The 26769-nt window shown below is 29.1% G+C and overlaps 1 protein-coding gene across 2 annotated transcripts in view; it reads right to left on the bottom strand.

Moving 5' to 3' along the window:
• Zasp52 (Z band alternatively spliced PDZ-motif protein 52) overlaps window positions 1-26769 on the bottom strand; it is a 510804-nt gene that overhangs the window by 471998 nt on the left and 12037 nt on the right. The gene's annotated exons all lie outside the window — the stretch shown is intronic.

Here is a 26769-nt window from a genome sequence, read left to right as displayed (position 1 = left end):
GCATCATTCTATTATTTAATGCGGCTTATTTTAAACAAATTTATTTTGTTTTCTGCCACAAAACTACACTATTTCAATTTGAGTCTTTTTTTTCGAAAAAAAGAAGACCAGTTCTTTTATTCGAGTATTTTTGTTTAGATTTTGGCTTTTGGCCATTTTTTTTTGAAATTTTCCTCATTTCAAGCATGCTGTTTGTGTTTGTTTGTACACTCAAAGAAAATGGCAAAGAGTTTTTATAACCAAACGGCTAAAATCCTTTGGAGTAGGGCTGATCAAAAATTGGCCAGAACTTGGCAGTCAGAATTTTCGAAATTTGTATTGCAACCCACTTCAGTTCACATTTCTAAACCGCTGTTCTTCGTGATGGAATCACGGTTGCTACTCGAGCCAAAAATAATCTAAGAAAAATTTGGAAAAAATGTTACCAAAAAAACTAACAAACAAAACAAACCAAAAAAATCGGATTTTGGAAAAATTTTTTTCTATAGAAAAATTTCTCAGAATTTTGTTCTATAGAAACTTATGTCAAAATTTTATTTTTATTAAATTTTTTTTCCAAAATATTATTTCTATAGAAAATTTTAACAAAATTTTATTTCTATAAAAATTTTTCTCGAACAATTTTTTCTATAAAAAATTTTGTGAACATTTTATTGCTACAAAAAATTTTATTTACGTAGAAAATTTTCTCAAAATTTTATTTCTATAGAAAATTTTGACAAAACGTTATTTCTACAGAAAATTTGACAAAATTTTATTTTTATATAAATTTTGGCAAAATTTTATTTCAATAGAAAATCTTGACAAAATTTTATTTCTATAGAAAATTTTAACAAAATTTTATTTCTATACAATTTTTTTTCTATAAATTTTTTCTATAATAAATTTTGTGAACATTGTATTGCTACAAAAAATTTTATTTACGTAGAAAATTTTCTCAAAATTTTATTTTTATATATATTTTGACAAAATTTTATTTCAATAGAAAATTTTGACAAAATTTTATTTCTATAGAAAATTTTGACAAAATTGTATTTCTATTAAAAATTTTGACAAAATTTTATTTTTATATAAATTTTGACAAAATTTTATTTCTATAGAAAATTTTTACAAAATTTTATTTCTATAGAAAATTTTGACAAAATTTTATTTCTATAGAAAATTTTGACAAAATTTTATTTCTATAGAACATTTTTACAAAATTTTATTTCCATAGAAAATTTTGTCAAATTATTTGCATAGAAAATTTTTTCATCATTAAATTTCTATAGAAATAAAATTTTCTCAAAATTTTATTTTTATAGAAACTTTTTCTAAATTTTTATTTCTATACAAAGTTTTGTTAAAATTTTATTTCTTTAGAAGATTTTATCAAAATTTTATGTCATTATAAAATCGAGTTAAAATTTTATTTCTATAGAAAATCTTGTCAAAAATTTATTTCTATAAAAAATTATTATTAATTTATATAGCAAATTTTTTCAAAAATTTAGTTCTATAGAAAAACTAATAATTCTACCTATCTACCAGACAATAAAAAATCTACCATTTTCGGTAGAATTCTACCAATTGTGACAATCGCACTTTGCGATTCTTATCGGGAAAAATTTTGTCAAAGTTGTATTTCTATAGAAATTTTTTTTTCAACATTTAAAATTTTGAGAAAATTTTATTTTTATAGAAACTTTCACTCAATTTTTATTTCTATAAAAAATGTTAGCAACATTTTAGGTCGTTAGAAAATTTTGTTAAAATTTTATTTCTATTGAAAATTTTGTAAAAAATTTATTTTATAAAAATTTTTGTCAAAATTGTATTTCTATACAAAAATTTTAACAAAATGTTGTTATTGTAGAAACTTTTCTCAAAAATTTATTTCTGTAGAAACTTTTTCAAAGTTTTATTTCTATAGAAAAATATCTGAAAATTTGATTTCAATAAAAAGTTTTGTCAAAATTTTATTTCTATAGAAAATTTTCCCAAAATAATATTTCTATAGAAAAATTTATGAAAATTTGATATCTATAGAAAGTCTTGTCAAAGTTTTATTTCAATAGAAATTTTTCTCAAAATTTTATTTCTATAGAAAATTTTAACAAAATTGTATTCCTCTAGACAATTTTGACAATACTTTATTTCTTTAGAAAATGATCTCAAAATGTTATTTCTATAGAAAATTTTATCGAAGTTTTAATTCGATAGAAACTTTCCTCAAAATTTTAATTCTATAGAAAATTTTCTTAAAAAATTATTTCTATTGCATTTTTTTCAATAATTTAGTTCTATAGAAAATTTGTAAAGTATCTCTAGCTGGAAAAGAATATTTTGCAAAATCTACCAAAACATTATTAATTCTACCAATCTATTAAACAATAAAAAATCTACCATTTTTGGTAGAATTCTACTAATTGTGGCAATCGCACTTTGCGGTTATTATCGGGAAAAATTTTGTCAAAGTTGTATTTCTATAGAAAATTTTCTCAAAATTGTATTTCTATAGAAAATTTTTTCAACATTTAAATTTTTGGAAAAATTTTATTTCTATAGAAACTTTTTCTAAATTTTTATTTCTATAGAAAATTTTAACAAAATTTTATGTCGTTAGAAAATTTTGTTAAAATTTTATTTCTATTGAAAATTTTGTCAAAGATTTATTTCTATAGAAATTTTATCAATTTTTTTTTCTATAGAAAATTTTGTTAAAATTTTATTTCTATTGAAAATTTTGTCAAAAATTTATTTCTATAAAAATTTTATCAATTTTTTTTTTCTACAGAAAATTTTGTTAAAATTTTATTTCTATTGAAAATTTTGTCAAAATTGTATTTCTATAGAAAACTTTGTCAAAATTTTACTTCTAAAGATATTTTGACAAAATTTAAATTCTATGAAAATTTTATTTCTATATTTGTCTAAATTTTATTTCTATAGAAATTTTATCAATTTTTTTTTCTATAGAAAATTTTGTTAAAATTTTATTTCTATTGAAAATTTTGTCAAAAATTTATATCTATAAAAAATTTTGTCAAAATTGTATTTCTATACAAAAATTTTAACAAAATGTTATTTCTATAGAAACTTTTCTCAAAAATTTATTTTTGGAGAAACTTTTTTCAAAGTTTGATTTCTATAGAAAATATTGTCAAAATTTTATTTCTATAGAAAATTTTGTCAAAATGGTACTTCTATAGAAAAATGTGTCAAAATTTTACTTCTAAAGATATTTTGACAAAATTTTAATTCTATGAAAATTTTATTTCTATATTTGTCTAAATTTTATTTCTATAGAAATTTTATCAAATTTGTTAAAATTTTATTTCTATTGAAAATTTTTTCAAAAATTTATTTCTATAAAAAATTTTTTCAAAAATTTATTTCTATAAAAAATTTTGTCAAAATTGTATTTCTATACAAAAATTTTAACAAAATGTTATTTCTATAGAAACTTTTCTCAAAAATTTATTTTTGGAGAAACTTTTTTCAAAGTTTGATTTCTATAGAAAATATTTTCAACATTTTATTTCTATAGAAAATTTTGTCAAAATTTTACTTCTAAAGATATTTTGACAAAATTTTAATTCTATGAAAATTTTATTTCTATAGAAAATTTTCTCAAAATATTAATTCTATAGAAAAATTTCTGAAAATTTGATTTCTATAGAAAGTTTTGTCAAAGTTTTATTTCAATAGAAAAATTTATCAAAATTTTATTTCTATAGAAAATTTTAACAAAATTGTATTTCTATAGAAAATTTTGACAAAACTTTAGTTCTATAGAAAATTTTCTCAAAAATTTAGTTCTATAGAAAATTTGTAAAGTAGCTCTTAGTTGGAGAAGAATATTTTGCAAAATCTACCAAAACATTAAGAATTCTACCAATCATTTTTGGTAGAATTCTACCAATTGTGGCATTCGTACGTTGCGCTAATTATCGGGAATAAATTCTAAAGACAATATTGAAGCCCTGAGCATTCAAACATTTCGGCCTCAGACCATGGTCTTTCCTAGAGTACACATCACAATCGCGCTCAGTACGCGTTAACCAATAATCTGATCTCAATCTGTAAGGACTTTTGGGCGTCGATCATTTTCGAGAATAAGGTAGGCACTAAAAACTACCAAAGTGTCGATCAACTCAACACGGCGCTTTACCGGAAATGGGCCATAATACCGCGGATGCAATGACGTGTCACGTGTGGTGGCTTTGGCGGTCGTTTGAAGGCCGTAATTTGTACCAAAGGTTGACACATCGAACAAATCTAATATGTTTCTAAAATTTGATGTTATTTCCAAAATTTTGCTTTTGAGCAATAAAATTAAAATATATACAGCCTGTATAAAATATCAAAATAACAGTTTTTGCTGTAATTTTACAAAAAGTGTACTAAGTAGTGAAATGGTACGAAACAGTACCGAACAGAATATTCTTAGTGATTAAGAGTACGAATTTTAGGTGGTAACCTTTTACAAATTCTTACTCTTACGAAGTGGAACAAATCAACACATAGCGACTATATTTAACTACGCATGCAAATTTCTCAAAATTGTACAATCTGAAAAGCGGATAAATATCAAAAGTGGACACTTTTCATCAAACGTAAAATATATTATCATATTCAAATTGACCTGTTATAAGTAGACAATTCCTAACTGAAAGGTATTTCTTTACAAGAAGGGTTTACTTTAAATGCATACAGTTTAAACAAAACCAAATTCGCTCAAAAACAATAAAACGATGTTTGTTTAATAATATTTGACGTTATTCTCTAATAATTATATGTTATGGGAGAAAGAAAGCAAGCTTCTGAATTTTGCATTTGTAAAAAGTATTGGGACAGTATTTTGTAATTTACATAATTTTTGTCCGTGTACTTCTTCATTATTTATTCATTTATCTCTTTCTTTCTTTCATTTCTAATGTATTTTCATCAAATTGTATGGACTTTTCATCGAACACTTTCCCTACACCATAATACGACACCTCCCAATATGCTGGCATTTTTTTGTGTTTGTTTATAAATTTCTTGTAATGAATTGATGCTGAAGTTAAACATTGCACTGGCTGGCATCGACACCATCGTCTTCGTTTATTTTCAAAATTTGTTTTCGAAAATGTCATCCGGAAATGTGTGGTTTAGTTTTGTTTACTCTGAACTATTTCGAAATCGAGGTCTAGACAATGTTATCGACCATATGCACAAATACCGACACAAATAGAATAAACCCAGAGATACCACCATAGGAATAATATCGAAAAATTATCGAGAGTTTAACGAATATAGACCTCATTACAAAGGTTTAAGGAGTAAGACCAGAACAATGGGTAATGAAAGCGTGAATAATAATTCCATTTACTCTAAGATTGTAATTTATCCGGTCCATAAAAGAGCTACTTAACAAAGGAAAAAATAAAGTTAACTTTAACAAAAAGTGAAGACTAAATTAGAAAAGCGACTACTAGGCAAAAATAATCTACCAAAAATTGGAGAAAATATTACCAAAATCTACCAAAGAAACGATTCTTATTTTGCATAATATTATTTCTATAGAAAATCTTGTCAAAATTTTATTTCTAGAGAAAATTTTGTCATAATTTTACTTCCAAATAAATTTTGTCAACATTTATTTCTATGAAAATTTTGTCAAAAATTTATATTCTATAGAAAATTTTGTCAAAATTTTATTTCTATAGAAAATTTTGTCAAAATTTTATTTCTATGCAAATTTTATTTCAATCGAAAATTTCTTCAAAATTTTATTTCTATAGAAAATTTTGTCAAAATTTTATTTGTATAGAAAATTTTGTCAAAATTTTATTTCTATAGAAAATTTCTCAAAATGTTATTTCTATAGAATATTTTGTCAAAATGTTATTTCTATCGAAAATGTTGTCAACATATTACTTCTATAGAAAATTTTGTCACTATTTTGTGTCTGTAGAAAGTTTTGTCAAAATTTTATTTCTATAGAAAATTTTGTCATAATTTAATTTATATAGAGAAATTTGTCAAAATTTTATTTTCTATAGAAAATTTTGTCACCATTTTACTTATAAGAAAATTTTGTCAAAATTTTTTTTCTATGAAAATTTTATTTCTATCGAAAATTTTGTCAAAATTTTATTTCTATAGAAAATTTTTTCAAAATTCTATTTCTATAGAAAATTTTGTCAAAATTTTATTTCTATAGAAAATTTTGACAATTTTTTTTTTGTTTTATAGAAAATTTTGTCAAAAGTTTATTTCTATAGAAATTTTTGTCAGTATTTTCTTTCTATAGAAAATATTTTCAAAATTTAACTTCTAACGAAATTTTGTCAAAATTTTATTTCTATGAAAATTTTATTTCTATCGAAAATTTCGTCAAAATTTTATTTCTATAGAAAATTTTGTCAAAATTTTATTTCACTTCTAAAGAAATTTTGTCAAAATTTTATTTCTATCAAAAATTTCGTGAAATTTTATTCCTATAGAAAATTTTGTCAAAATTTTATTTCTATCGAAAATTTTGTCAAAACTTTATTTCTATAGAAAATTTTGTCAAAATTGTATTTCTATAGAAAATTTTGTCAAAATTTTATTTCTATAGAAAATTTTGTCAAAATTTTATTTCTATAGAAAATTTTGTCAAAATTTTATTTCTATAGAAAATGTTGTCAAGATTTTATTTCTGTAGAAAATTTTGTCAAAATTTTATTTCTATAGAAAATTTTGTGAAGATTTTATTTCTATAGAAAATTTTGTAAACATTTTATTTCCAAAGAAAATTTTGTCAACATTTTATTTCTATAGAAAATTTTGTCAAAATTTTATTTCTATAGAAAATTTTGTCAAAATTTTATTTGTGTAGAAAATTTTGTCAAAATTTTATTTTTATAGAAATTTGTCGAAATTTTATTCCTATTGATAATTTTGTCAAAAATTTTATTTCTATAGAAAATTTTTTCAATATTTTATTTCTGTAGAAAATTTTATAAAATATTTATTTCTATAGAAAATTTTGTTAAAATTTTATTTCTATAGAAAATTTTGTCAAAATTTTATTTCTCTAGATAACTTTGTCAAAATTGTATTTCTCTAGAAAATTTTGTCAAAATTTTATTTCTATAGAAAATTTCGTCAAAATTTAATTTCTATTGAAAATTTTATCAAAACTTAATTTTTTAAAAACAAATTTTCAAAATTTTATTTCTATCGAAAAGTTTGTTAAAATTTTATTTCTATCGAAAAGTTTGTTAAAATTTGATTTCTATCGAAAATTTCGTCAACATTTTATTTCTAAAGAAAATTTCGTCAAAATTTCATTTCTATAGAAAGATTTATCACAAATTTATTTCTAAAGAAAATTTTTTCAAAATTTTATTTCTATGGAAAATTTTGTTAAAATTTTATTTCTATAGAAAATTTTGTCAAAATTTTATTTCTCTAGAAAATTTTGTCAAAATTGTATTTCTTTAGAATTTTTTGTCAAAATTTTGTTTCTATCGAAAATTTCGAAAAGATTTTATTCCTAAAGAAAATTTCGTCAAAATTTAATTTCTATGGAACATTTTATCAAAAATTTTTTCAAAATTTTATTTCTATAGAAAATTTTGTTAAAATTTTATTTCTATCGAAAATTTCGTCAAAATTTTATTTATATAGAAAATTTCGTCAAAATTTAATTTCTATAGAAAATTTTATTAAAACTTTATTTCTAAATAAAATTTTGTCAATATTTTATTTCTATAGAAAATTTTGTTAATTTTTTTTTATAGAAAATGTTGTCAAAATTTTATTTCTATATTTTGTCAAAATTTTATTTCTATAGAAAATTTTCCTGCTTCGACCGAACACCAAAAAGTTTTTGAGCGGTGGATTATCCCACCTCAGTACTGTTGTTGACAATTCTGAGGTTTGGCTGTTGATAGTATTTGAAAAAAGTGAAAACAACAGCCTTCTCTCACAAAAATATGGACAGACTTAAAAAATTATGTAGCGAAAGTGATTGTTAGAATTTTAAAACAGTAGACTCTCAAATTGTTCTAGCTAAAACACATGCACATGCATAACGCAGAAAATGCCGTAGTGCAAACAACGAGTATGTATACAAAGGTACCGTTAGAAATTTACAGATAAACAGGTTTTGTGTTCTAAATGCCTTATAAATTAATTTCGTAGATGTGAATAACGATGTGCATGTGGTTTCGATCGGACATCATGACAACGCAGCAAAAACTATTTGGTGGTGTGTAGGGTGACCTATTGACTTTTTAAAATCTCTGTAACTTTTTTGTTTATGAATATAAGTAAATACTTCAAAAGCAAAAGTTTCATATTTAGTTAAGATCTTTATAATGGTAATCAGAAATGGGCATCATAGGGGTACACGAAGCGAAATAAAAAAATTAAAAATCAAATTTGACGTCGGAGTCAAAAATGACCAATGCACGAAATATAGCACATGATCAACCACGAACAACGATATGCGTTTCTTTTCGATCGGACTTCAAATGACGACACAGCACAATAAATTGTATTTCGGGGGTCGTAGGGTGCACGAAAAAAAGGTTTTGGTATTCTGAAATTATCTTCGAATAATCTACAAAACTGGGGGGTGACTGCATCAACTTTTTTTTTTCCTTTAGGCCGTGACCCTATCTAGTGTACACTGCCCCCTCTATAGTTTTAGTAGTGGCACATTTGACTTTAACTGTAGCTCGATCACCAATTAAAGTGAAAATATCTCGAATTCTTGCACAGAACCTTCTGAAATCATATCATCGACCCCTAAAACTTGGTATATGGGTGTACACTACCCCCCCTCTATAGTTTTTGCACAGTGAAAGCTTTTATAAGTAAACGTTCACTTTTTGTTAAGTACTTAACAGAGCTCTGTTATGACATAGCTGTGTTCCGTACGGAGGCAATGTTAACATACATTTCAAGGTAAACTGTATTTTCACGGACATGATTACAATTTATCCTGGCAATAAATAAGGCCGATCACATATTTTATCCTACACATCCAGCTAATATCCGAACATTTCGTTATTAATAGCGTAATATTCCCATAATAGCTGATCGTTAGATTTATTATACATACAAAACAGCTGATAGCACATTAATTACAGTTTTCGATTATAATTTTTACTGCCCATAAATCAGCTGTTCACTCCACTATCTATCGATAAATGATTATCGAAGTATAAGTACCACAGAATTTTGAGTCTATAGATTAATATTAACACTCAATATGGTTATCTCTAAACACTCTCAATTATTTATATTAATCACTAATCTACATTTAATTAGCCATTAGTGAAAATGTTTCGAGTGAATTTATTTTCTAAACCTGAATATATTCCTGTCTCCTCTTATACTATCGTCAAATCTAAAGCACACGTTTTCAATCTTACTTGCAGTTATAAAATTTCATATCGCTAGCTAATATGATTGCATGCCAGAAGGTCATCTTAATGTGCCATGCACCACTTGCCCTAAATTGCAAATAAATCTATGTCCTATTAAATATTTCAGGTGGTGATCTCATCTTGAGGAATCTAGACGACGGAAACCAATTTGTTGACAAATTTGATTAAAAAACGTTATCATTTAAAACAATTAATTAGAACTGTTGCTCAAGTTTCACGAATAATATTTAATTATTACAAGAACAGGGTGTGCCGTAAATTAATCGCCTCATGAAAATCACAATAATTAAATGGTATTTTGGAAGAATTTTTCAGAATTATTAAAGCAAGGTTGACCTTAGTCAAGACAAAACGACTTTATTGAAAAGTTTATCTACTTTTGACTAAGGAAAAAAAATATATCGCAATCCTATTTTAACCCTTTCACTACCGAAATAAACCTAATGTTAAAAACATTTAGTTTTCTTCTGTTTTTACTTGTAGTAACAGCATGTAGAACAAAAATTTTCATTTTGAAAACCCACCTCAATTACTACAAGAGCTATATGAGCTTCTTCTGAAAACTTGATTCTTGAATTGTGACCAAATTGCCTTACGAAAATAAGCGCTATTTGCCCTATAATATATTTCGAAATGTGAGAAAAAAAAAACAAAAAAGAACCTGAAAAAGTATCAGCTATAGTTTTTTTTACAAATTGAAACATACGGTAGAAAAATTGTCTCAAATTTTCGTATTTTTCGTTCATTGTTAAAGAAGTTCATAAAAATGTATTTTAGACCTCACCAATATGGACAATATTTATAACTTATTTAGAATAAAGCCTCTACTTTAAAATAACATCGAGAAATAAATCAAAACTAAGTGGGAAAATAGAATTTGGTGTCTTTTTCGAATGTCCTTCTAAGTGGACATCGGTAGTGAAAGGGTAAAGGACAAGCGACGCGAAACGGTCTTCGTTGTTTGTTGGTCTATGTAAGTTGTATTACAGATTGAAAATTCAATACGAAAATTTTAGCAAGCAATAAAAGAAGGAAATCAGACCATATACGACTATAGTGAAGATCCTAAATTCTCCATCATGGAGTTGAATCAGAAGGATATACTGAAGAACACCATACTTTAAAGAACTGACTTAAAAGTTGTAAGTGTAAATCAGATGTGAATGCGACTCAAATAAAGTGATATAATTCATATTCGGAATAACATCCTATGGGGTTGAAGAACATTAGATTATAAAATAAGATACAACTCGCTAATTCAATTTGGAAGATAAAGAACCGCCTAATTTTAAATTCAATGTGAACGTAAGTAATCAAGGGTCAATCTAAATTTTTGACCGTCCAAAATCGATAGGACTAACCAGCAAGGGAAAGTCAAAGTGACCAAGAGACAATTGAACTCAATATATTCACAGTTGAGATTGCGATTAAAGCATATACCCTGGCCCCGTGGCGTTGATGGCTTCCTATTTTTAGGACAAAGGTTTTTATTTTTCACCAACAGGACAGGAAGTTTTTTCTAAACATTACATAAAACTCAACACAGTCAAAATATGATGAAAAGGATGTGGTATGGTCATGGTAGCCATTCGGCTGGTACTAATTTCGCATCAAAACAAAAAATTGTATGTTGTTCCGCAAACATTACTTTTTAAAAAAAATCCCTGGAGTTTTTTTTTATAATTTCGACGAAGTTATCTTATGCAAGTCTTAAAAATTATTCTATTTGGCCATTTTAAGTGAAAACAAGTATAGACGGCCGCAAGTTCGGCCAGGCCGAATCTTATGTACCCACCACCATGGATTGCGTAGAAACTTCTACGAAAGACTATCATCCACAATCGAATTACTTGGGTTGTGGTATCTTAAAACTTCTTAACATCGTTTTCTAAATTGTGATTTAGTCCATACATGGTATATATTAGACAAAAAAGTTATGTATAGTTAAGTCTACAAATAATTACGAATCGATATGGACTTTTTGTACGTAGAGAGCCAGAATTGAAATATGGGGGTCGCTTATATGGGGGCTATATACAATTATGAACTTGTTATGGACCAATTTTTGTGTGATTGGGGATCGATTTATCTGAGGGCCATATATAACTATAGACCGATATGGACCTTGTTAGGCATGGTTGTTAATGGCCATATACTAGCACAATGTACCAATTTTCAACTCACTCGGATGAAATTTGCTCCTCCAAGAGGTTCCAAAACCAAATCTCGGGATCGGTTTATATGGGACTATGTACGATTATGGACTGATATGGACCACTTTTGGCATGGTTGTTAAACATCATATACTACCACCACGTACCAAATTTCAAGCAGATCGGATGAATTTTGGTTTTCCAAAAGGCACCGGAGGTCAAATCTGGGGATCGGTTTATATGGGAGCTATATATAATTATGGACTGATAGGAACCAATTCCTGCATGGTTGGTGGATACCATATACTAACACCACGTACCAAATTCCAACCGAATGGGAAGAATTTTGCTCTTCCAAGGGGCTCTGGACGTCACTGGGGATCGGTTTATATGGGGCCTATATATAATTATGGACCGATATCGACCAATTTTTGCATGGGAGTTTGAGGCCATATATTAACACCACGTACCAAATTTCAACTGAATCAGATGAATTTTGGTCTTCCAAGACGTTCCGGAGGTCAAATCTGGTGATCGGTTTATATGGGGGCTATATATAATTATGAACCGATGTGGACCAATTTTTGCATGGTTGTTAAGGACCATATACTAACACCATGTACCAAATTCCAGCCGGATCGGATGAAATTTGCTTCTCTTAGAGGCCTCGCAAGCCAAATCGGGGGATCGGTTTATATGGGGGCTATATATAATAATGGGCCGATGTGGACCAATTTTTGCATGGTTGTTAGAGACCATATACTGACACCATGTACCAAATTTCAGCCGGATCGGATGAAATTTGCTTCTCTTAAGGGCCTCGCAAGCCAAATCGGGGGATTGGTTTATATGGGGGCTATATATAATTATGGACCGATGTGTACCAATTTTTGCATGGTTGTTAGAGACCATATACCAACACCATGTACCAAATTTCAGCCGGATCGCATGAAATTTGCTTCTCTTAGAGGCCTCGCAAGCCAAATTTTGGGGTCCGTTTATATGGGGGCTATACGTAAAAGTGGACCGATATGGCCCATTTGCAATACCATCCGACCTACATCAATAACAACTACTTGTGCCAAGTTTCAAGTCGATAGCTTGTTTCGTTCGGAAGTTAGCGTGATTTCAACAGACGGACGGACGGACATGCTCAGATCGACTCAGAATTTCACCACGACCCAGAATATATATACTTTATGGGGTCTTAGAGCAATATTTCGATGTGTTACAAACGGAATGACAAAGTTAATATACCCCCCATCCTATGGTGGTGGGTATAAAAATAAATCGTAGACAATAAAATATAGCAAACAGTATAGAAAAAAAATAAAAAAATGAAAACATTTAAAAATTCATCCCAGCGGTCATTTGAAGCAGTGCGGTTTTGACTTTTTCAATTTCATGGCACTCTCTTTGACAAGGTGTTGCAAGTTAAGTGATTTATCATTTTTTTTTTCTTGAGTGTAAAGGGAAAAATATATTTGTACTATGCAAAAACTAAAAACTACATCCAAAAAAGTGTACCATGAAAGAAAATGTATGTTTATTTTAGAAATTTTTAACTAAAACAGTTTTCTAATTGCAACATGTTACAATAATTAAATTAAAGAAAATTTACTACAAATAATATTTTTTTCATATGTTGAAGGAAAAAATTGAATTTAAACAAGTAAGATCAGATTTAAGTTCCGCCCGGTCGAAGCTTAAATACCCACCACCATGGAAATGCAGAGAAATTCTATTAACATTGATCGATTTTTGCTAATATATACTCATATATTTTTGATAAATACTGTATTTTATATTTATTAATATTAATATTAACAATTATTGGAACACTACCATTTTTATAATCCTACAACAATACCGTCATGGTATAGAGCTCAATTTTGACTGGATCCGTGCCGGAAAATGGTATGGGTGGCATCTATGCTATCAAGAGGAATCCTTAAGTGAAGGTGACAATCTTTGGATCCAAGTAAACTTTTTTGAGTGTATAAGGACAAAACGACTTCATTGAAAACTTCATCAACTTTTGGACAAGGCAAAAAAAAACTTTGAAACGGAGAAATGCCTCTTCTATGCTTCTCAAAATACGCACTCGTATTTTAAGGACATGAATTCTTTGGCGTCACGACAATTTTTATACCCTCCACCATAGAATGGGGGTATATTAACTTTGTCATTCCGTTTGTAACACATCGAAATATTGCTCTACGACCCCATAAAGTATATATATTCTGGGTCGTGGTGAAATTCTGAGTCGATGTGAGCATGTCCGTCCGTTCCTCTGTCTGTTGAAATAACGCTAACTTTCGAACGAAACAAGCTATCGACTTGAAACTTGGCAAATGGGCCATATCGGTCCACTTTTACGTATAGCCCCCATATAAACGGACCCCCAAATTTGGCTTGCCGATCCTCTAAGAGAAGCAGATTTCATCCGATCCGGCTTAAATTTGGTACATGGTGTTGGTATATGGTCTCTAACAACTATGCAAAAATTGGTCCACATCGGTCAATAATTATATATAGCCCCCCATATAGACCAATCCCCCGATTTGGCTTGCGGAGCCTCTAAGAGAAGCAAATTTCATCCGATCCGGCTGAAATTTAGTACATGGTGTTGGTATATGGTCTCTAACAACCATGCAAAAATTGGTCCACATCGGTCCATAATTATATATAGACCCCATATAAACCGATCTCCAGATTTGGCTTGCGAAGCCTCAAAGAGGAGCAAATTGCATCCAATCCGGTTGTAATTTGGAACATGGTGTTAGTATATGATCGTTAACAACCGTGCCAGAATTGGTCCATATCGGTCCATAATTATATATAGCCCCCATATAAAACGTTCTCCAGATTTGACCTCCGGAGCCTCTTGGAGGAGCAAAATTCATCCGATCCGGTTCAAAGTAGGAACGTGGTGTTAGTATATGGTCGCTAAAAACCATACCAAAATTGGTCCAATCACACAAAAATTGGTCCATATCGGTTCATAATCATGGTTGCCACTAGAGCCAAAAATAATCTACCAAAATTTTATTTCTATAGAAAATTTTGTCAAAATTTTATTTCTAGAGAAAATTTTGTTAAAATTTTATTCGGTTCATAATAAAATTTTCATCATTGTCAAAATTTTATTTCTATAGAAAATTTTGTCAAAATTTTATTTCTATAGAAAATTTTGTCAAAATTTTATTTCTATAGAAAATTTTGTTCAAATTTTATTCGGTTCATAATCATGGTTGCCACTCGAGCCAAAAATAATCTACCAAGATTTTATTTCTATAGAAAATTCTGTCAAAAGTTTAGTTCTATAGAAAATTTTGTTAAAATTTTATTTCTGTAGAAATTTTTGTCAAAATTTTCTTTCTATAGAAAATTTTGTAAAAATTTTTATTTCTATAGAAAATTTTGTGAAAATTTTATTTCTATAGAAAATTTTGTTAAAATTTTATTTCTGTAGAAAATTTTGTCAAAATTTTATGTCTACTTTGTCAAACTGATTTATATACGTATTGGATCGATCTTTTTTGATTTAATATATACCACGTATGGATTTACATACAATTTAGAAGATGGTGTTAGGAGGTTTTAAGATACCTTGCCATCAGCAAGCGTTACCGCAACTTAAGTAATTCGATTGTGGATGGCAGTGTTTAGATGAAATTTCTACGCAATCCATGATGGAGGGTACATAAGCTTCGGCCTGGCCGAACTTACGGCCGTATATACTTGTTTTAATATATTCTAGATATGTTCGGAAGATTCCGAAAAGATGTTCAACATTATATACTACTATATTAATTTTTTACTATGAACTGTAAAATGTGTCTTATTAAAGACTTAAAGTCAGAAAAGAACAGTGTTGATATAAACGAAATGGACTGTGTTGTTGGTTCAAAAACAATTTTTTTTTTTATTGAAAAAATAAAAATTTTGTAACAAACGAATTTTTTTGGTGATAAAAGTTTAAAATTTTGGAAGCAATTCAAAAAACTAACAAAAGAAAAACGTTTTCGGTACACGTTTTCCAAACTTTTTTTTCTTAGCATGTGGCAATACCAACCACTAAAATTGTAGTATATGGGTCCCCAAACTCCCAAGAGTTTATGATGAGAATCTCCATCCTCAATGTGTGAATATATGGAGTGGTTAATAGTCCGGCGCTTTCATTGATTTTGAAGATTTTTTCAGAATTATTAAACCTAGGTTGACCTTTGGCAAACACATTTTTCTTTAATTTTAAAATTCCAATTTCTAGTCGAATCACTTAACTATAAGGACAAAACGACTTCATTGAACACTTCATCAACTGTTGGACAAGGCAAAAAAACTTTGAAACGGAGAAATTCCTCTTCTATGCTAATCAAAATTCGCATTCGTATGTTAAGGACATGAAATATTTGGCCTTACGACAATTTTTTTTTTATTTCCTTTGAGATGAAAAACTATTCATTTGATTTAAAGAAGTATTTATTCGTTTTGTTTGTTATTGGTTTCTCTTCAATCGTTATTGTTGTTTTTGATCTCAGCTTAAGTCCATGCTTTGACTAAACCAAAAGTGTAGCTTAACCAACAGAGGAAAAGTATGCTTGTCAAATTTATTTGGGGAAAGGCCTATAGACTGCAAGATGCACGCAGAGAAGGAATATGATCACCTCAAACATGTTTCAAGAGCAAAATATTATTTTTGTATGGTGACCATGTAACATGTTTGCCACTAAAATGTTATTTTCTCGTCAAATATAATCTGCTTGCCGAAATCAGATACATGATTTCCGAGAAAATAACATGGTTGCGAAAACCATGTTACATGGTCACCACCCAAAAATAACATTTTGCTCTTAAAACATGTTTGAGGTGATCATATTCCTTCTCTGTGTGTGGTTGGATGTACAGCTGTTTCGGAATTACCACATTCCTCATCAGCATCCTATACTTGCAGCAAAACTATCAACACATTATCAGAATAAATTCGTGTAATTCACTCAACCCAAAGTGAACTACACTTGAACCTTCCGAAAAAAGCTTTGATTTGATAGTCGGCTACTGCCTAAACAAATTTGCAAGCATGTCTCTCTTCCTTTGCGAAACTCAAATTATCGATTTGAATGTAGTTGGCTGGGTTTTGTTTTTGAGCGTGTTTCCTCTATCTTCATTCGTTTTGTTTTGACAAGCATACTTTTCCTCTGTTGGTTAAGCTACACTTGTAGTTTAGTCAATGCATGGTTTTAAGCTGAAAAGTATTTATTTTGAATGTAAAAAAACATCAGCAAAATATAGGATATGATATAAATTCCTCTATTATTGTCTATATTAATATATTATAATTATTTATATACATTTTTTTTTACATATTTCTATGATGTAAAATTTAAGAATGTCATAAACACGCTTGTGTGATATGTAAATATTTCGATATTGCATTTGAAGGTAAGTGCTCTTCAAAAAGTTCTCAGAAATATATGCCAATGGAAGATGACATGGGGCGCCAAAGAAAAACCTAATTGCAACATTGTAATGGCCTTCAAAAACATATTTGGCATACAGAGCGACGCCCAGAAATTTGTTTCGAGAAAAAAAAACGAAAAATTCAACCAAATACCAAAGAGAAGCAAGTCTTTATGAATTAGTCTCCCAAAAAACAACAAAAAAAATTTTCTGCCACCACCCATGCGGTTCATCATAAATCGTTTGGGTTAAAAATATATATAGACGAAATGCTGTTTCTTCATTCTTTACACATCGGTGGTGGTGATGAGATGATGATGGTGGTGCTCTGAACTATATTATATTTCAGCCTTGGCCCACAAAAGCGACCAAAGCGATTTTTTCTCTTTCATTTTAGCAATTTTAGTTGTTAGAACAACAGCAACAACAAGGACAACATGATCATTGGACAGAAACATAAACACAACACACTCTATGATTTCCCTCTCCACAGGCAAATACCACTACGCATCAAACAAGTATGAAGTAATGAATCTTGAAGGTAGCACATATACCACCCTAGCCACCCCACCCATTACTTCTAACCCATCTCTAGCAAAAGAATAAATGTGGAAATGTTTTTTTTTTCTTTTTTTTTGTAGAATATGTTGTAAAGTCTTTAGAAATTTATGTGTGCTCAATAATTTTCATAAAAAATCAATCGACATTTTCATCTTAGCAACCACGAGTAGTAGCAGCGACAAATATACGATTTTCCCCATAGGCCTTCTCCTGAAATTCATTGACGCATTGACACCTCAAGGTTCTATAAGCTAATAAATTTATTTGTTTAATAATGTTCTACAATAGCAAAAATTCGGAAAAATTTATTATGTACATTGAATTAAAATCACAACATAAAATTAGATCAATTAAATTTCGTTTGATTGATGATATATTGACTTTGGAGCCCTGCGGGCAATGGAGAAGCAGAGATGACCAATAACACTGGTGTTTAGAATAAATTTTACTTGGGTGCCTAATACGTTACACCAGCGTTAAAAATATATAGCAATAATTAAATGAGAATGTGGTCCACTGAAAACAAATCGAAAGATATTTTACTGAATTTGGTAATATTTTAGTGGTACACACTAAAATATTTCTAATTAAAAAATTGATTGTAATTGAAAAAGCATAATCAATTAATTTATAATTGATATAGTTAACAGAGAATCGAATTTATGGGAAGCATGGAATATAATGATTTGCCATTGTATGTTAAAGATGCACAATCAATATCAATATTTAAACAAAGATTAAAGCGTCATCTAATTGACAATATTGAAATGCTTATAATATGATGATGGGAATAAGCAGAATTTGAATTTATGCTAAATATAATAGAACAAGATTTAAAATTATTATTATTAGTATTATTATTTTTTTTTTCTTTTAATGAAATATGTTGTAATTTAATTTTGACTTCATTAACAGTTTAAATGTTGCCAGATTGCCTCAATAATGCCATTATGGCGCTGAGGCTATAAATATGTTTATAAATGTATATATATAATTAATTTGTAAAAATGAATTAATAATAATATAATAATAAAAAAAAAAAAAACAAAAAAAAAAACTCTTGATCAAATTAAAAATACAGACAGTTAAGAAAATGTTTAAAAAATTTTACGTTTTTAATTCAAATATTAACTGTCCCAAATTGAATCAATTAAAATATTATTTTCAATTAAAAGTATAATTGAACACTTTGATCGCAAATAAAAAGTTTAATCACCAAATTAATCGATCCAATTAATTATACTCTCCACCATATAATGGGGGTATATTAACTTTGTTATTCCATTTGTAACGCATCGAAATATTGCTCTAAGACCCCATAAAGTATATATATTCTGGGTCGTGGTGAAATTCTGAGTCGATCTAAGCATGTCCGTCCGTCCGTCCGTCTGTTGAAATCACGCTAACTTCCGAACGAAACAAGCTATCGACTTGAAACTTGGCACAAGTAGTTGTTATTGATGTAGGTCGGATGGTATTGCAAATGGGGCATATCGGTCCACTTTTACGTATAGCCCCCATATAAACGGACCCCCAAATTTGGCTTGCGAGGCCTCTAAGAGAAGCAAATTTCATCCGGCTGAAATTTGGTACATGGTGTTAGTATATGGTCTCCAAGAACCATGCAGAAATTGGTCCACATTGGTCCATAATTATATATAGCCCCCATATAAACCGATCCCCCGATTTGGCCTGCGAGGCCTCTAAGAGAAGCAAATTTCATCCGATCCGGCTGAAATTTGGAACATGGTGTTAGTATATGGTCTCCAAGAACCATGCAGAAATTGGTCCACATTGGTCCATAATTATATATAGCCCCAATATAAACCGATCCCCCGATTTGGCTTGCAAGGCCTCTAAGAGAAGCAAATTTCATCGGATCCGGCTGAAATTTGGTACATGGTGTTAGTATATGGTCTCTAACAACCATGCCAAAAATTGGTCCACATCGGTCCATAATTATATATAGCCCCCATATAAACCGATCCCTCGATTTGGCTTGCGGAGCCTCTAAGAGAAGTAAATTTCATCCGATCCGGCTGAAATTTGGTACATGGTGTTAGCATATGGTCTCTAACAGCTGTGCAAAAATTTATCCACATCGGTCCATAATTATATATAGCCCCCATATAAACCGATCCCGAGATTTGGTTTTGGAGCCACTTGGAGGAGCAAATTTCATCCGAGTCAGTTGAAATTTGGTACATTGTCCTAGTATATGACCGTTAACAACCATGTCTAACTAGGTCCATATCGGTATAGTTATATATAGCCCTCAGATAAATCGATCCGCAATCACACACAAATTGGTCCATATCAAGTTCATAACTTTATGTAGCCCCCATATAAGCGACCCCCATTTTTCAATTGTGGCTCTCTACGTACCGTGCAAAAGTCCATATCGATTCCTAATTATTTGTAGACTTAACTATATATAACTTTTTTTCTAATATATACCACGTATGGACTAACTCACAATTTAGAAAACGTTGTTAAGAAGTTTTAAGATAACACAACCCAAGTAATTCCATTGTGGATGACAGCCTTTCGTAGAAGTTTCTACGCAATCCATGGTGGAGGGTACATAAGATTCGGCCTGGCCGAACTTGGCCTATATACTTGTTTTTTAATTAAAATCGCTTCACGAAAATAATGAATAACAAAATTAATTTGAAATCAAAATTTTACCTGTTTAAAAATTAATTGATCTCTTTTTTAATTTTTAATTAGTTAAACTAAAAATTTATTTGATTTTGCTCGCAAAACTAATTATTTTTATTAACTTTGTCATTCCGTTTGTAACACATCGAAATATTGCTCTAAGACACCATAACTTCCAAACGAAATAAGCTATTGACTTGAAACTTGGCACAAGTAGTTGTTTTTGATGTAGGTCGGATGGCATTGCAAATGGCTATATCGGACCACTTTTACGTATAAACCTTATATAAACCGAGACTTTGTCCTCCGGAGTCTCTTAGAGAAACAAATTTCATCCGGTCCGGTTGAAATTTGGTACGTTGTGTAAGTATAGGGTCTCTAACAACCATGCAACAATTGACCCATATCGGTCCATAATTATATATAGCCCTCTCGAGAAGCAAAATTTATCCGATCCGGTTGAAATTTGGTACGTTGTGTAAGTATATGGTCACTAACAACCATGCAAAAATTGGTCCATATCGGGCCATAATTATATATAGCCCCCATATAAACCGATCCGCAGATTTTACCTCCGGAGCCTCTTTGAAGAGCAAAATTCATCCGATCCGGTTGAAATTTGGTACGTGGTGTTAGTATATGGTCTCTAACAACCTTGGGGAAAATGTGCCTATATCGGTCCATAATTATATATAGCCCCCATATAAACCGATCCGCAGATTTTCCCTCCGGAGCTTCTGGGAGGAGAAAATTTATCGGTTTGTAATTATTTGTAGACTTCTCTATATACACCGGTCTAAAAGTGAATTAAATACGTATTTAATCTGCCTTTTTATACCCACCACCATAGAATGGTGACGGGGGTATAATAAGTTTGTCATTCCGTTTGTAACACATCGAAATATTGATTTCCGACTATATAAAGTATATATATTCTTGATCAGGGAGAAATTCTAAAACGATATAACGATGTCCGTCTGTCCGTCTGTCTGTCTGTTGTAATCACGCTACAGTCTTCAATAATGAAGCAATCGTGCTGAAATTTTGCACAAACTCGTCTTTTGTCTGCAGGCAGGTCAAGTCCGAAGATGGGCTATATCGGTCCAGGTTTTGATATAGTCCCCATATAAACCCCCCTTTGGGGTCTTGGGCTTATATAAATCGTAGTTTTTATCCAATTTGCCTGAAATTTGAAATCTAGAGGTATTTTATGACCATAAAGAGGTGTGCCCAAAAATGGTGAGTATCGGTCCATGTTTTTGTATAGCCCCCATATAGACCGAACTCCCGATTGTACTTCTTAGGCTTATAGAAACCGCAGTTTTTATTCAATTTATCTGAAATTGGAAATCTAGAGGTATTTTAGGATCACAAATACGTGTGCCAAAAATTGTGAGTATCGGTCCATGTTTTGGTATGGTCCCCATATAAAACGACCTCCCGATTTGGGGTCTTGGGCTTATAGAAACCGTAGTTTTTATCCATGTTGTCTGAAATTGGATATCTAGAGGTAGTTTAGGACCATAAAGAGGTGTGCCGAAAATGGTGAGTATCGGTCCATATTTTGGTATAGCCCCCATATAGACCGATTTCCCGATTTTATTTCTTGGGCTTCTAGAATCCGAAGTTTTTATCGGTCCGTATTTTAGTATATCCCCCATAAGAACGATCTCCCGATTTAACTCCTTGGGTCACTAGAAACCGAAGTTTTTATCTGATTTGCCTGAAATTGTAAATATTCTGGTATTTTAGGCTCACAAAAACGTGTATCGGATTAAGTTTTTATGGGTCCATTTGGTAATGCCTCCATATAGACCGACTTCACTTCTTGGGGGTGTAGAAGGCGCACTGATCATGAAAATTGCTTGAAACTCAATGTAAAATTTCCAGATTTTACTTCTACAGATTTAAAATTTCAAACCAAGACGTTATTTTATAATTTTCTTGCAAACTTACAAGAGATGTTAATGATTCCTCTAAAACTCAAACAAAAATGGTTCTTACAAATCCAGAATCTGATATAGTCCTCATAGGTGAAATCTTTAAATTTATCTTCGGGAAGTGTCCTCAAGCCCTCCTGAAATTTCAAAGGAAACCCTAATATTTGGTTCATGGTGGTGGGTATTTAAGATTCGGCCCGGCCGAACTTAGTGCTGTATATACTTGTTTTGTATAAGATATACCACGTATGGACTAACTTAGAATTTAGAAGACGATATTAAGAAGAAGATTTGATATATAGAATATGAATTTTCTGCTGTGTTGATTACATTTACATATCCATGTATTTTCACTATAAAATGAATGTTATTGTCACTTAGTGGGTCACATTAGCAATAAGAGAGGTGGCGAATTGGCTGAGAAGTAATGTTCCAAAAAATGTTGGCATTAATATATACTCAGACAGTCAACTTGCAATAAAATCCTTGGACTCTGTGTTCCTTAACTCGAAAACGGCCATCGACTGCCGCAAATCTCTCAATGAGGAGGCTGAGCAGCACAATATTGGGTGAAATCTGGATGCGTGTGCCTCCCCGGTATGGGGAACTGCGAAGCAGATGAGTTGGCAAGGCTAGGTACTACCTTACATATTCCAGGGGAACTAGAATCTGTTGGTATGCCCCTGGCTACCTGCAAGCTCATACTGCGTGAGAAGGCTGTTATGATGGCAAATCTTCGATGGGAGAATTGCAAGGGTTGTAGCGACACCAAGCAAATATGGGGCATATAGCTTTAGATTACTTGCGGACCTGGAAAAAGTTAACTTAAGCAGTCTGCTCACATCTATCTAGATAGATAGATAAAACTATCGATGGGAATATGAAGAAGAATGCTGTAGGTAGTCTTGACAATTTTCTGCCAATGGAGCGATTTATTCGAAACAAATTACAAAATAAATAAAAATTTAATAAAATTTTAAAAGAAATTTTCATTTATTTAAGATGTTAATATCAATAAAATTATTTCGTTCTCTTCATTTATTTTAAGCTCCACTGTTTGTGTTTATAGCATTTCAAAATTTAATGAACCCGAAAATTTCATGGTTCTTCGCCCATTTGTAGAACATATTATGATTGTCTGTTGTTTTAGTCTTCCTTTTATGTATTTGCCATAGCAACATTTATTTATGTTGATTTGAAGTCATCGACAGAAATAATTAACGAGTATCCAAGTGGAATTTTATGATGTCAATAAAATTATTGGTAGATTTGACGAGATTTTCCATTTGTTGCAATTGTTGCTTTAGAAAACCAATAGGGGAAGAGGACTAAAAATATCAGCTACAATAGGAGGTAGCTGATGGGCTGTCAATATGTTAAACGTTAGTGCTTAAGTTTTCACATTTTAGATTTTCTAATGGGTTGTCAAAAATGTTAGCAGATATTTTTAAGATGCTGCCATTTGTTTTGTCCCAAACTTTTGAATATGCAATGGTCACAAGTTCATTGACATTGGGAAGTCAAGGTTCTATTTTAATTGAAATGTTTCTTCAAGTGCACAAACATTGCCCACGAACTTGGTGAAATGTAGACTAAATTTTCTATAGAAATGAAATTTTGACAAAACTACCTATTACTAAGAAATGTTGACAAAATTTCCTATTGCAAAGAAACTTTACTAAAATTTCCTATGGCAAAGAAATTTTTACAAAATTTTCTATAGCAAAGAATTTTGACAACATTTCCCATAGCAAGGAAATGTTTGCAAAATTTTCTATAGAAAAGAAATTAAAAAAATCCTACAGGAAACAAAAAATGCAAAAATGACCTATAGCAAATAAATGTTGACAAAATTTTCTATAGTAAATAAATTTTAACACAATTTCCTATAGAAATGAAATTTTGACAAAATTTCCAATTGCAAAGAAATTTTGATACAATTTTCTATAGCAAAGAAATTTTGGCAAAATTTTATATAATAATGAAATTTTGACAAAATTTTATATATAAATGAAATTTTGACAAAATGTTATATATAAATAAAATGTTGACAAAATGTTATATATAAATAAAATCTTGACAAAATTTCCTATATAAATGAAATTTTGAAAAAAATGCCTATGGCAATGAAACTTTCACAACATTTCCTATAAAAACGAAATTTTTACAAAATTTCATATAGCAAAGAACTTTTTACAAAAATTTCCTATAGCAAAGAAATTTTGACAAAATTTCCTATAGCACAGAAATTTTTGACAAAATTTCCGGTGGCAAGGAAATTTTGACAAAATTTCGTATAGCAACGAAATTTTGACAAAATTTCCTATAGCAAAGAAATTTTGACACAAATTTCCTATAGAAATTAAATATTGACACAAATTTCCTATAGAAATTAAATTTTGACAAAAGTTTCTATAGAAATTAAATTGTGACAAATTTCCTAAAGAAATTAAATTTTGACAAAAGTTTCTATAGAAATGAAATTGTGACAAATTTCCTGTAGAAATTAAATTTTGTCAAATTTCCATAAAAATGAAATTTTAACAAAATTTCCTATAGAAATGAAATTTTGACAAAATTTCGTATAAAAATGAAATTTTGACAAAATTTGCCATAAAAATTAATTTTTGACAAAATTTCCTAAAAAAATTAAATTTTGATAAAATTTCCTATAGGAATGAAATTTTGACAAAATTTCCTATAGAAATGAAATTTTGACAAAATTTCCTATAGAAATGAAATTTTGATAAAATTTCCTAAAGGAATGAAATTTTGACACAAATTTCCTATAGAAATTAAATTTTGATAAAAGTTTCTTAGAAATGAAATTGTGACAAATTTCCTAAAGAAATTAAATTTTGACACAAATTTCTTATAAAAATGAAATGTTGACAAAATTTCCTAAAAAAAATGAAATGTTCACAAAGTTTCCTTTAAAAATGAAATTTTGACAAAATTTCCTAAATGAAATGAAATGTTCACAAAGTTTCCTTTAAAAATGAAATTTTGACAAAATTTCCTATAGAAACGAAATTTTGACAAAATTTCCTATACAAATGAAATTTTGAGAAAATTTCCTAGAGAAATGAAATTGTGACAAAATTTCCTATAAAAATGAAATTTTGACAAAATTTCCTATAAAAATGAAATTTTGACAAAATTTCCTATAAAAATTAAATTTTGACAAAATTTCCTATAAAAATGAAATTTTGACAAAATTTCCTATAAAAATGAAATTTTGACAAAATTTCCTATAAAAATGAAATTTTGACAAAATTTCCTATAAAAATGAAATTTTGACAAAATTTCCTATAAAAATGAAATTTTGACAAAATTTCCCATAAAAATGAAATTTTGACAAAATTTCCTATAAAAATGAAATTTTGACATAATTTCCTATAGAAATGAAATTTTGACAAAGTTTCCTATAGAAATGAAATTTTGACAAAATTTCCTAAAAAAATTAAATTTTGACAAAGTTTCCTATAAAAATGAAATTTTGTTCAAATTTCCTATAAAAATGAAATTTTAACAAAATTTTCTATAGCAAAGAAATTTTGACAACATTTCCTATAGCAAAGAAATTTTTGACAAAATTTCCTGTAGCAAGGAAATTTTGACACAAATTTCCTATAGGAAATAATATTTTGACACAAATTTCCTATAGAAATTAAATTCTTACAAAATTCCCTATAAAAATGAGATTTTACAAAATTTCCTATAGAAATGAAATTTTGACAAAATTTCCTATAGAAATGAAATTTTGACAAAATTTCCTATAGAAATGAAATTTTGACAAAATTTCCTATAGAAATGAAATTTTGACAAAATTTCCTAGAGAAATGAAATTTTGACAGAATTTCTTATAGAAATGAAATTTTGACAAAATTTCCTATAGAAATGAAATTTTGACAAAATTTCCTATAGAAATGAAATTTTGACAAAATTTCCTATAAAAATGAAATTTTGACAAAATTTCCTATTAAAATGAAATTTTGACAAAATTTCCTATAGAAATAAATTTTTGACAAAATTTCCTATAAAAATGAAATTTTGACAAAAATTCCTATAAAAATTAAATTTTGACAAAATTTCCTATAGAAATAAAATTTTTACAATATTTCCTATAGAAACGAAATGTTGACAAAATTTCCTATACAAATGAATCTTATCTAAAATTTCCAAAGAAAAAACTACAAACTATTCTATAACAACTAAAATTTTAAGAATTATCTGTCTAAAAAAATGAATCGCTTCCACCCTAATATCCATTAATGATAATATATTCAATTATTTAATCACTTAAACCCATCTTAAATTCTTTTTGACTGACTCATATCTTATGTCAGGAGAGGATGATGGTAAATGGAGACGTGTAATCCTCAAAACTTGACAAAATACTTGGGCGCCTATATGCTGCAGCTGTAGTGCTTCCATCAGTGCCTCTTGATATCGGCCAAAATCCATATTTCACTGGATCTTCGAACAAGAAGAGGAAAATATTTTGTGCAAGAAACTGGAGCACATCAATCAATTTAATATACAAAGAATCATTCGCATAGCTTTCTTTCTTGTGGT

The sequence above is a fragment of the Haematobia irritans genome, chromosome 5 (assembly GCF_050003625.1).
Source record: "Haematobia irritans isolate KBUSLIRL chromosome 5, ASM5000362v1, whole genome shotgun sequence".
Taxonomy (NCBI): Eukaryota; Metazoa; Arthropoda; class Insecta; order Diptera; family Muscidae; genus Haematobia; species Haematobia irritans.
This window is presented reverse-complemented; position numbering and strand designations above follow the sequence as displayed.